The 12,371-nt window shown below is 35.9% G+C and overlaps 1 pseudogene; it reads right to left on the reverse strand.

Annotated features, from left to right (window-relative positions):
* Positions 1 to 237: 237 nt before the first annotated feature.
* Positions 238 to 10,941, reverse strand: LOC123848982 (RNA-binding motif protein, X chromosome-like; annotated as a pseudogene).
* Between the last annotated feature and the right edge of the window lie 1,430 nt (positions 10,942 to 12,371).

A 12,371-nucleotide genomic window follows, 5' to 3' on the forward strand; every position in this document is an offset into this window, starting at 1 on the left:
AATTAGAATGCAAAATTCATAATCAAACTTGACCAAATTGGTCACTTGATTACTTTACTCTGTGACTTCGGGCCATTTTTCACATTTCTAATAATTAATATATTTGATAACCATAACAAGGTGATTAGTAACATTTTGTCAGGATGAATGGTCAATAAATTGATCTAATAATGAATACTTATTGATTGATTGGCTTAAAATTTACACTGCAGGAGATATCACTTTTTTTTTTTCATGGTTGGTTTTGGCCAAACTTTTTATTTAGTATTCTGTAGTTGCTTAACACACACTTAAATGGTCTTTTTGGGGGAGGGGAATGGGGAGGTTCTTGTAGATTCCCAAGGAAATGTCAGAAAGGCAAAATATGGCCAGCATTATCCATTTGTTTTTTTGGGTTTACTGGGTGAATAGCACTTTCCTTACATAAACATCTGATCTCAGGTTTTTCATACTGGGAACATTGAGATTTCAGTTTGAAAACACTCTGAAATCCTAGAGTAGCATACCCCGACCACCCTCTAATAGCTAGCTTGTTTGTATAGACAGAAAGATTCACCTCTCCATTTTAGATGGCTAGATGTTTGTGGAAGGTCTTAGAATTGCTTTGCCTCATTTACTGGGAAAAATCAGATATAGGAAGTGGCCTTTAGGGACACTTTTAACTTGAAAAATTACAACACTAGTACACAAGTCAAGTCTTAACACATTTAACATTTGCTTATTGAAAGCAATGTCATAAAGTCAAATAAGATTAAATGGGTTTTACTTTTTTTCCCCTCACAAGAACATAAAAATTATGGAAGGGGAACTTAACAGGAAATTTAAAAAAAGGTAATACAATTTTTCCTTTTAGGACTCCTTGGGTAGTTATGACAGAAAAGGTTCCACTTTTTTGTTTGTTTCTTTTAGCAGGGATTTTGGTCCAAAGTTTTGTTTTTTTTTAATATCTGCTTCTGCCTCCCCCTCTATCAGATTGGCTTCCTCCATGGCCACTACCTCTTGGTGCTCCTCGGCTTGAACTGCTGTAGGAATCACGTGGAGGAGGGTATCCCCTTTCCACAGAATGGGGAAGCCCTCTTTCTTGTCTGCCAACCCGATCACAACCCCTTGAGTAAAGATCACTTCGGCTGCTTGAGTAACTGTCTCGACTTCCACCATATCCATCATGTGAGCTGCTGTAATCATCATAGCAACTGCTTCCACCATAAGATGGTGGGGGCCCTCGTGTAGGTGGAGCACTACATGAGTTACCATAACTCTCATATGAATCCCTGTAGGAACCTTCACTTGGATGATCTGAATAGTCATGATCACGACCATAGCCATCTCTATCACTATTAGCCTCTCGATGGGTAGTCATCACGTGAACTGGAATGACCATAATCATGGTAAATATAATCTCTTGGTGGTGGTGCATAATCTCTTGTATCATGAGAACTTGGGTAATCTCTGCTTGAATAGCTGTCTTTAGTAGAGTATCCATCATCTCTTGGGGACAAATAAACATCTCTACAGAGGGCAGGGGTTCCCTTCGAGGTGCGCGTCCCTAACTATCTCTTCATGTGACACAGGAGCTCTTCCTCCCATTCCACTGCTGCTGTGAACTGGTCCTGAAGGGTCAGATCTTTTAGGTGGAGGACCACCACTTCGTGGTGGTGGTCCTCTTTTTACTGGAAGTGGTCCCCTGGGAGAACTCATGTTAAAATTCATGGAATAGCCACCATCATCCATGTGCCCTCCATCTGAGGGAGGTCGCCTGGTCCCTCCACTTCCTCCTTTTCTGCCTCTAAGACCTCTTGGAGGGCCTCTGCTTCTTGGAGGTGGAGATGGTCCACGTCTACCACTTTCAAATGATGGTTTGTTTAGTGGCTTGTTCTACTTTGATGGCTTTCCCATCTCAGGACTTTCCATTCATGTCTCTGGCTGCATCCTTAGCATCTGCTGGGCTCTCAAAGGTGACAAAAGCAAATCCTCTTCGATTTGTTGGTTTCACGATCTTTCATCAATAGAACTTCCACTATTCGTGCATATTTGCCAAATACTGCTTCAAGGGTTTTTTCATTTGTTTGTGTATTGAGGCCACCAATGAAAAGCTTTCCTGGGCGATCTGCTTCAACCCTTTTTCCCCCGCGGTGAGAGACGGAGGGGTGACGACGGTTCCAAGCTCCTACGAGCTCGCCGGCAGGGGCTTCGTAGCAGCTCAGCACGAGGGAGTGCCGCCGGTTCAGAGAACGGAAGAGGGAAGCGGTTAGCACTCCTGCACAACAAGGAGGATCACTATTTTATTTAAATTCTTCACACAGATCACCAGAGAAGAAAACAGGAGCCTGATTTTGGTCTAATTTTTTCAACAACTAACTGTGATCTTGTCCTAGTCATTTATCTTTGCATGGTCTCAGTTGTATCAATAAATATCAACCTGTGAGAAGACAGTCATAGTTGTTTTAAATGTTCTAATATCCTAAGGAATCCTATCCATATAGTTATGCTTATGAGAATGATAATAATAGCAACTAATGCATATGAAGAGTTTACTATGTGCCAGTATTATAATGTCTTGTACCATGTTATATCTATCTGCACAAAAATCTCAGGATGTACGAATTGTTAGTTTTCTCATAGTATAGGAAACTAAATTTGAAAAACCATTAACATTTTAACAGATATTCACGGGTAATAAGTGCCAAAAAAAAGGGCTCAAATCAATTTCTGCTCACATGTGTTCTGTGTTCGTTTCCCTCTATTCTACAGTCACTCCTCACAAATACCACCCACTACATTTTCTCTTGTTACAAGGCATCAGATCAGTAAAACAGAGGTCACTGTCTCAAAACTTGGCAAGGAAAAATAAGTCCACCATGGCTCCCTTTACCTGACCATGGGAATGGCAACTTCGGAATTAGAGTACGAAAACTCACAAGTGCCTCTGTGCCCAGTTTCTACTAACCAGGCATTATTCAAGACAACTTCCTAGACAACTGATACAGGCTCAGAAAAATTTAGAAACCCAGACACAACTGCAGGAATAAAACTCATTAAACTTAACTACTTCAACCAAGTGGTTTGACAGCAGCTCCTTCTTGAAACTCAGAATAATTAGGCAGAACATGAGACTTCTTTATAAAGAAGACTTTCTCTGCTGTTCACTGCTGACCTAGAATTTGAAAGATGCTTCAACATATATTGGCTCTTCAGAACAAACTCAGTTCTACTGATGTATTTTCCCCCTTTGCACAGGGGAGATCAGCATAAAACCCAGCACTTTTGCTAATTCCCAATGGAGCACAGACACCTGGAAGAAAGAAATAATTTTTTACCACCTACAGCTTTCCTTTGGGAAGCAGGGGGAAAAGAAAGAGAACCATTGAGACCAAGAGGAGGAAAAGATTAATAAGTGCTGCCGTTATTGCAGGAAAAAAAGATTTTTCAAAACAACAACAATAAAAAGTGCCTCTAGGACAGCTCTGCAATATTCTTTTCTTCTACTAAAATGGACAAACATGACAAAACAGAAGACAGAATAGGACTGGAAAAGGAGATAAGTAAAATAAGAGGTCAAGCTCCTGGAGTTGTATTTAAAAAAAAAAAAAGGAGACAAATTTAGTTTATGATTATTATTTTTTCATCTATTAGATATCTGCAGGTTTTTGTGATTGTGGTCGTATGGATGTCATGTATCTGTGCAGAAAACAGCTCTGGTTATAAAAATAGACTATGCACATAGGCGTTTATGCACTCCAAGTCATTTGCATGCTATAGACCATCAAGTGCCGGCTCTTCAGAGCTTCCAAAGCAGGACTACAAAGAAAACAGTAGCCAAGTAATTGATTTAGAAAACTGTGGTCCTTTCTAACTACTTTCTACTAATAATCTATCATTTATATGTTCTTCCCTAGCAGGTTTTGCTTTTTCCCTCAAAATATGGAAATATGGTTCCCTTTCTCCCTGTCTCTCTATGTGTGTGTGTGTGTGAGAGAGAGAGCGAGAGAGAGAGAGAGAGAGTTTTAAAATTGAGGGTGACTAATTCTACATATTTTTCTGAAGGATTCTACTATGTGGAAATGACTTAGTCCAATATTTGCTGTATTCATTTCAATATAAACAATTACTGGGATGGGTTTCCCACCTACATATATATATATTTTTCATTTTAAAAGGATATCCTGAAACTGTCATTAGAGATTTTGTGTATACCTCTCAGAATCTAGCTTTTTAGAAATACACACTCCTATGGATATACTTAAAATGAAATCAAATTTCCATATTTAATTTAATATTGCCAACCTCTTTTTCTGTCATCAGCCAGCAGTGACAGTATTTTTGTTAATGAAAACTAGGCTACCTGTCTCTTATGCCACTCTAAAACTTAGAGAGTTATTCTGGTTTAGGTTGTATACCCCCTAATTTTACACACGAATACTTGATAATACATCTCATTTATTAAGAAAAATAGGAAAATAGGAAGTGGCTTAAATGCTAGTCGTAGATGTTGTAAATAATGATCTTGGAAGGGGAAAAAAAATTAAGCTGCCTGAAGCCTCAGAACAGACTTTTCTTGCTAGTCTGCCCACAGAAACGGTGCTGCAGAGAGAGAAAAGTGACACTCCAGTGATATAAGTATTGTTATACTCCTCATTACACATGTGGCTTAATATAGCATAAGGAACAGCAGAAATGACGGTAGAGATAGTCATCTTCCTCCTGTTGAAATCTACAGCATACTCACACTCATAAATAAAGCTCTCAAGTTATTGTTGCTGCTACAGAAATGCCCACATTTCCCTGGAAGGAGAAAGTGATACTTAGTATATCTTGCCAGTTTTACTAACATGTGGTATACTGAGGGAATGCCCACACACTTCAGTTACATTTTAAGTATTTGCATTAGTCAAAATATAGCCATGTTAAGTATGTTCTTAGGATATCAAAGCACTCTAGAGTTACATATTTGCAAAGGACATGAGGATGTTATCAAATCTCTTCTCTTTTTGCATTAATGGAAGGAAGAGGATTGTGAGTATACCCTCAGTAATTGGTACCAGTTGCTAAGTATTCTTGTTTATAAGTGAACTTTCTCATGGTGCTGCTTAAAACCTTAGTTCTTGACTTCTGATATTTGCAAATGACTTGCTGGTCTGTCCCAGATTCCTCTGCTATATTCATCTTCCTAACAAGAAGTTCTTATAATACTGTATTTTAGAAAAAGAAAGAAAGAAACTGTATGCTTTTTCAATGCCTACCAAATGGAATATAAACTCTTTGGGGTCTGCTTTCAAATAACAGCTGACTCTGTCTTCTCTCTTCCTATTCTTGTGCCCTGACATGTATTAAATTGCTTTTTATTCTCCTTTGTGGGCTCCATATATTCTTCCCTCTGTTTTATGATTATCATGCTATTTCATCAGCCTAGAATTTTCAACTGTTTTCTGCTTCCATTGTCTTGCATGTGAATAAATCCACCCTTTCCTTCAAGAGTCCTCCAAAATGCAACAGTATTAGTTTATTTATTCTACCTATTCATTTAAGCTACATTCATAGGCATCTATCATGTGGCAGACACAATAGGTCCAGTAATGAATTAGATGGACTCAGCCCCTATTCCCATGGTACTTACAGTCTGGGAATATTTTCTCACCTAACAGCAATTTATTCTTTATTTGCATACTTCTAGCACTGCATTTATACCTCTGTGACCCTTTCTTACTTTCTGTCTATAGTCTATTTTGCTTTCCACCTCATTTGAAAATATGTAACACACACATGAACATATTTAAACTAAATTTGTATTTATATCTTAATGCACCTTTTTCACTTATATGTTGTTATCTAAAAGACTACCCCAAAGCTAAGTATCTTAAAACTTCAACCATTTTCTGTCTTATGATTTCATGAAACAGGAATTTGGTCAGGACATAGGATATGATGTCTGATTATTCAGCTGAAGTGGCTGGAAAATCCAGGGACTAGACAAATGTCTCTTTCCACATAGTGTTTCCATGAGGAAACTTGCTTGAGATCCCTCAGAGCATGATGGTCTCAGGAGAGTTGGAGTTCTTCCACAACTGATCAGGACTCCAAAGATGAAGCTTCCAAAGGACCCAAGCAGAAATAGAAGCTTTCTAAAAACCTGACATCAAAAGTCACTCATTCCACATTCTAATATTGAGGCAAGTCAAAAAGGCCAGGCCAGATTTAGGCTGAGTTTAATGTTTTAAAATAGTAATCAAGGATACTGGTTGCCCATGGAAGTTTGGAAGTTACCACTCTGTCCCAACATGTAAAAAGCTGAACAGAGGGCACATTTTCAAGCTACAAAAAAACAAAAATCAAAGATAAAAGTCCTAAAAGAAGCCAACAGGGCTTTTTCCTCTATCCTTATTGATAGAGGAAAAAAATAATATATTTTCACAAATTGACCATGTCTGTGTAACTGGTACTCATGTTAAAAAATAGCATATTATCAGTTCCCCCAAAAGCCCTCCTCTTGCCCTCCTCATGCCCTCTTCTTGGCATTATCCCACTCTCACCTCAAGGGCAATAATTTTACTAATGTATAATACTATGGATTAGTATTTTTGAATTTTGAACTGTATTCAAATGGAACCCCACTGTATATATACTTTTGTGTCTGGCTTCTTTGGTTCAACATTATATTTGTGAAATTCAGCTATATATATATTATTTCCAAATGGTAGTCATGTATTAGGTATTATCCTGTATAATATTCCATTCTGTGAATATTGTACAATGTATTTATCCATTCTAATGTTGATGGGCATTTGGTTAGTTTCTAGCTTTTGTCTATTATGAGGAGGGCTATTATGAACATTTATGTACATGTATTTTGGTTAATATATATACATATTTCTATTTTTATATACTTAGGAGTACAAATGCTGAGTCATAAATATGCATATATTCATTTTTATAAAATATTGCCAACTTCTCAAGGTGGTTGTCCTAAATTATACTCCTTCTAATGATGTGTGGGAGTTCTTTTTCCTTGGAGGCCCTGAATCCTTATTTTCAATAATAATTTCTTTATTTTCTTCTATTTCTGCTTGCACTCAAGACATATTTCCTGATTTTATGTGTTTTCTTCAATACCTTGTCATATGCAGAAAAAACATTACAAGATTCTGTTACTTGGCACCCTTCCCCTAGATCTACTATCTTAGAAAGTGCATGGCCTCTCTCTTCATTTAGAATAGGCAATGGGTTTTCCAAGTATTTGTTCACAGCTTATCATAGACAACCATTTTCTAGCTGCCCATATCAGTTACCTTACTACAGTGCCTGACCACTAAGTCAACGCTACCTGTTTTAATTTTTCTTTTACTTTTCTTTTCTCTTCTCTTCTCTTTTCTTCTTTCTCTTCTCTTCTCTTCTCTTCTCCTCTTCTCTTCTTTCTCTTCTTTTCTTTCTTTCTTTTTTTTTTTTTTAAGTAGACTCTGTATCCCATGCAGAGCTTGAACTCAAAATCCCTAGTTCGAGTCATATGCTCCACCCACTGAGCCAGCCAGGTACCACACATGTTTTAGTTTTTAAAGCAGCACCCAACTTCAAGGATTGATTCCAGTACTCAACAGCAAACTATCATTTGAGACTATAGTAAAGGAAACCTTGGGATGCCTGGGTGGTTCAGTTGTTTAAGCAACCCAGCTCTTGATTTCAGCTCAGGTGATGACCTCAGGGTCATGAGATCAAGTCCCTAGTCGAGCTCTGTGCTCAGTATGAAGTCTGCTTGATATACTCTCTCTTCCTCTCTCTCTGCCCCTCCCCCTGCTTGCATATGCTTTCTAAATAAATAAAGTCTTAAAAAAAAAAAAAAGGAAACCCAAAATCTTCATAGATGAACATATCAAAGATTTACTTCCTGTTCACATCATAGTCTGTTGCAAAACATTTGGCTCTTTATCTCGGGACCATGCAGCGGTCAATGGTCACCACATCAACGGAAGAGTGAACTCAAGGGTCTTGTGAAATATTTTTGGATTCTTTATAGAACTGGCTTTCATCACTTTCATCTAAATGGTATTTTTGAGTACCCAGTCCCACCAATTTTAACCTAGGTGCATGCTGAAAAGTTAAGGAACACATGAATATAACAATTTCTGTGCAAGGCAGCTTGTCAAAATTTCATAAGCATAAGTTGAATGAATGGGCATGAAAGCATAAATATATCCTCAATGCTCTATCTCAACACAGTTGTGAGATATGAACAAGAAAAATTTCCCAAACTTCTCACTCATTATTTTCTACTTCTAGTACACATTATATATATATATTTACATATATATTTTATTTATACATATTTATATATATTTGACAGAAATATCTATCTCTATCTATATTATTTGCTGCATATATGTATATATATCTGTATTATATAAATTATTTAAGTATAACTAATAGAGCATATATATCTCAATATCAAGTAGTCAACAACACAGCGGAAGTATGTAAACTTTAAATGATAACATCATTTTGACTTTATTGTTTTTCCATAGAAGCACCCATTAATGTCCACAGTTCCTGAAGGTAAATAAATGAAATTAAGAAATGTTCTGGCCATTTATTCCTCCTAAATCCCACTAAGAGGGGGCCAATGTGAACTGATTCTAAATGAATAAAATAGATTCTTCTGATATTTTGTTTCATGTGCTACATATAGGAGTTAATTCCTATTCTCCATCTCTTGACCTAATCATCAGAGCTAGCCAAAGTTGATGGCCCTCCTGAGAGCAATTTTATAAGTTATTAACCATATTTTAAGTACTATTTGTCAATGCTTACACACTTTATTTAAATTAAGACATTTAAAATAACTGCTCTGTATGATTTCCACTCATTTCACTGGTGAGGTCTTCATTATCATTGCCATTTCTTTAGTACTGCTATATTTTAATTAGTTTTTAATTAACTTAGTTTCATCTTCTAAGAATTATTCCTTTCTATGAGCTAATGCTTTCTTTTATTTCCTATAGTATTAACTATAGTACTGCCTATCCAATGGTTCTCCTATAAGTGTTGAATTGAAATGAATGCAAACTCAGGGTTGGTTATGTATTTACCAGTTTCTAACAGTATTGCATGATTTAAATTAAGTTCAGTTGCACATGGCCAAAAGAAAAAAGAAATTAATAGTGAACACATTTTTGTTCTCTTGTCTAAAAGATGCCAGGGGTATGCAGTCCAGCATTTCTTTGGCAGTACTACATACTTTTCCAGGTCTCAGGTCATTTTCTTCTGTCTGCTTCACTGTCCCTAAAGTGTGGCTCACACTGGTGTGGTTTAAGATGGTTGGTAGAATATTATCCATCATGTCTGTATTCTAGGTACTAACATGGAGGCAGATACAAAGGAGAAATAGACAAAGGATTAAAACAAACTCTCTTTCAAGGTTGTCCAGAAAAGGTCACATACATTCAACTTACATCTATCTATAAAAAGCATATTTACAGGGGCTCCTCGGTGGCAGAGTGAGTTAAGCAACTGACTCTTGGTTTCAGCTCAGGTCATGTTTTCAGGATTGTGAGATCAAGCCCCATGTCAGGCTCCATGCTCAGCACGTTGTCTGGTTGGGATTCTCTCCCTCTCCCTCTGCCCCACCCCCTTGTGCTCACTCTCTCTCTCAAAAAAAAATAAATAAATAAAATAAATCTTAGAACATATTTACAAGATAACACCTAGTTCCAAGGGAGTTTGGAATATATAATATTATTCCAGAAGGTCAATGCTGGGTAAAAATATGGAGTTTGGTAGCTGTAGAAGGTTTTGAACAGACGCAGGTCAAGGGAACCTTCAATACTTGCCAAAACCAAAAGCAGAAAAGCATGATGTTCACAATAACAGTTATGATCATTGGTTAGAAGTCAGGATGACCTAGGTTTGAAGTCAGGATTGTCTGTTTTTTAGCTATGTGGATTTGAATGATTAACTCCTCTTTAAGCTTCAGTTTTCATATATGTATAATAAGCATAAAACTCTCTTTTCTTAATGAGATTATGCAAGATAACAAGTTTTAGTCACTCAGATAAATTTCCTTCTCAGTAGCATTATAGTTTAGTTATTTTTTCCAGTAATTGCCTTATTGAATAGGAAAAAAAAATAGACTGGTAGTTAGAAGATATGGTGAGATTCCATCATACACTAATTATGTCATCTTCCTGAGGATCAGTGTTTCTGATAAAATAGGTCTACCAATACTACCAATACTCTTTCTTATTATTGTGTTAAAATTAAATAGAATATTGTATTTGATGTTTTCCTATGATCAGAACACAGACTTAATGAATGTTGATTTATTATTTTGCCCTCATTTGAAATCATATGCATTTTACTCATTTATGTAAATAGATTTAAATAGATTTATTGAATCCTCAACACTCAGAAATAGTTCTATTAAATCCCCCAAGCCCAGAATATGTTGAGATATGGGTGGTGACTGCTGACCTGACTGGTGTGCAAATATTTAGAGCGTGGATTAGGTCTATCAAAAATTTACTGTTCTATTGAGGTTTTCCTCTGAAATTCAGTAGCTTTTAGAATGAGTTTTAGAATGTAGTATTTGAGTTTCTTATCTTGCCTTTAAAACAAATGCTGATTAGAAATGAAGAAATGAACTTTACTGCACTAAATTAATATAAATGTGAAAAAATATGAAGAGAAAAATGCCTGCTGTGGCACATAGTAGGAGTTCAATAAATATTTGATAAGTTAATTAATTAAAGATAGGATGGATGAATTCATATATTTATGCCCTCTTCATAGCTTCATCCCATGGGTCTTTTCTACCAAGGAATCTTCAAGAACTGATGAGTTGGCCTCTGCATGGTTGCAGTTATGTTTCTTCTGTTTAGTAGATTCTAAGTCATACTGGCAGTTCTCCTCTTTACCGTTAGGTTTGGTGAATGTTACAGATTCGACTAAATGAACCATAGCAAATATAAAATAAATCTTTGCCAAGGGGATGATATAAATTAAGACAATTACTTCATAGTCACATCAGTTTCTCAGTAAAAACCACATAGCACTGGTGAACAGCACTGTGGTAAAAAAGGCTTGTTTTCCTGAAGACTATCAAAGTAACTTGATAAACGTTGTGAATTATTGGTTTAATCCACTTGAGAAATCTGCTTCTTTCTTTCAGTTCAATGATTTACTAATTATTTTTCTAATTAATTCTGCTTCATAATAAGATACATTAACTTCTAGTTTCTGGTTCTAGTTTCTAGTTTTTCATCTTTAAATGAGAAGAACACAAATGTATTATCCAAAGTTTCTTCCATCACTAACATTCTGTGATTCTAACAGTTTGCTTGGGGAACCCCAATAGTAGCCCCCAAATCCAATTTTCTACTTACTGAAACCCCCTCACCCCCTTTTTAAAAAGTCTTTGCTGGAGGTTCATGTAGTTTTAGCTTGGAAAATCTCTTATTATAGAATACCATTTGGGTAAGACAATGCTACTGTCAGATTTTTCTAATTATGAGACAGCCCCTCATTTTGAGACACAGCCTCCTTCTGGGTAATTTCTAGCCATTTGTTAAGTTTGCTTCCTTGAGGGAAAGCCTAAATACCTCTTATACAGTCTATCAAATATCCACAGCTGTCATGTCTACCCTAAGCTTCTCTTAGTCAAGCTCATTCAATTCCTTTAGTCATAAACTTATATGACAAGATTCCCACTCCTCTAAGATTTAAGTCTCTTCTAAATCCAAAATTAATGAGCTTCAATAATTTTTCCATAAATCTGGTGCAAAAAACCCCAAAAAACAAAAAAACAAGAAAACACTAAAAACATGGCTCACTGGCATGGACAGTAAAGATGGATTATTCATATATTCAGTCTTTTTATTTTGCCAAAGAATATGTTATGACTTTGAAATTAGAAAATGAGCTCTAGATTTCACTTTATAAAACATTAATTGTGAACTTTTCTAAGTCATTTACCCTCAGGATACTTTGCCAATTGTAAAATCATTGTCATCATCATCATCATGATGTGGATGATACGTTTTTCTCATATAATATAAAATGCTTTGAAATTTTAAAGTTTTATACATCTGTAACTATATAGCTTTAATGATAATTTCTGTATTTGTGCCACATAATTTTCTTTTAAAAACATATGTAAAAATAACAGAGATAGTAATTTTCCTTGACCTGATAATTCCTAAGAAGGGAGAGAGAATATTTAAACTGTATGTATATGCACAGTGACACACATGTACTTTAAAGTTTTAATAAATATATTTGTAATTATTTTGGTTAGATATAACTGAGAATCATTTAAAACTACAAACACTGAAACTACCAATGGTCATAAAAATGACAATGTTATATTTACTTTTGAAAATTGTAATGAT

This window comes from Mirounga angustirostris, unplaced genomic scaffold (genome assembly GCF_029215605.1).
Source record: "Mirounga angustirostris isolate CCGP_5_RB_7025 unplaced genomic scaffold, mMirAng1.0.hap1 SCAF_2, whole genome shotgun sequence".
NCBI lineage: Eukaryota > Metazoa > Chordata > Mammalia > Carnivora > Phocidae > Mirounga > Mirounga angustirostris.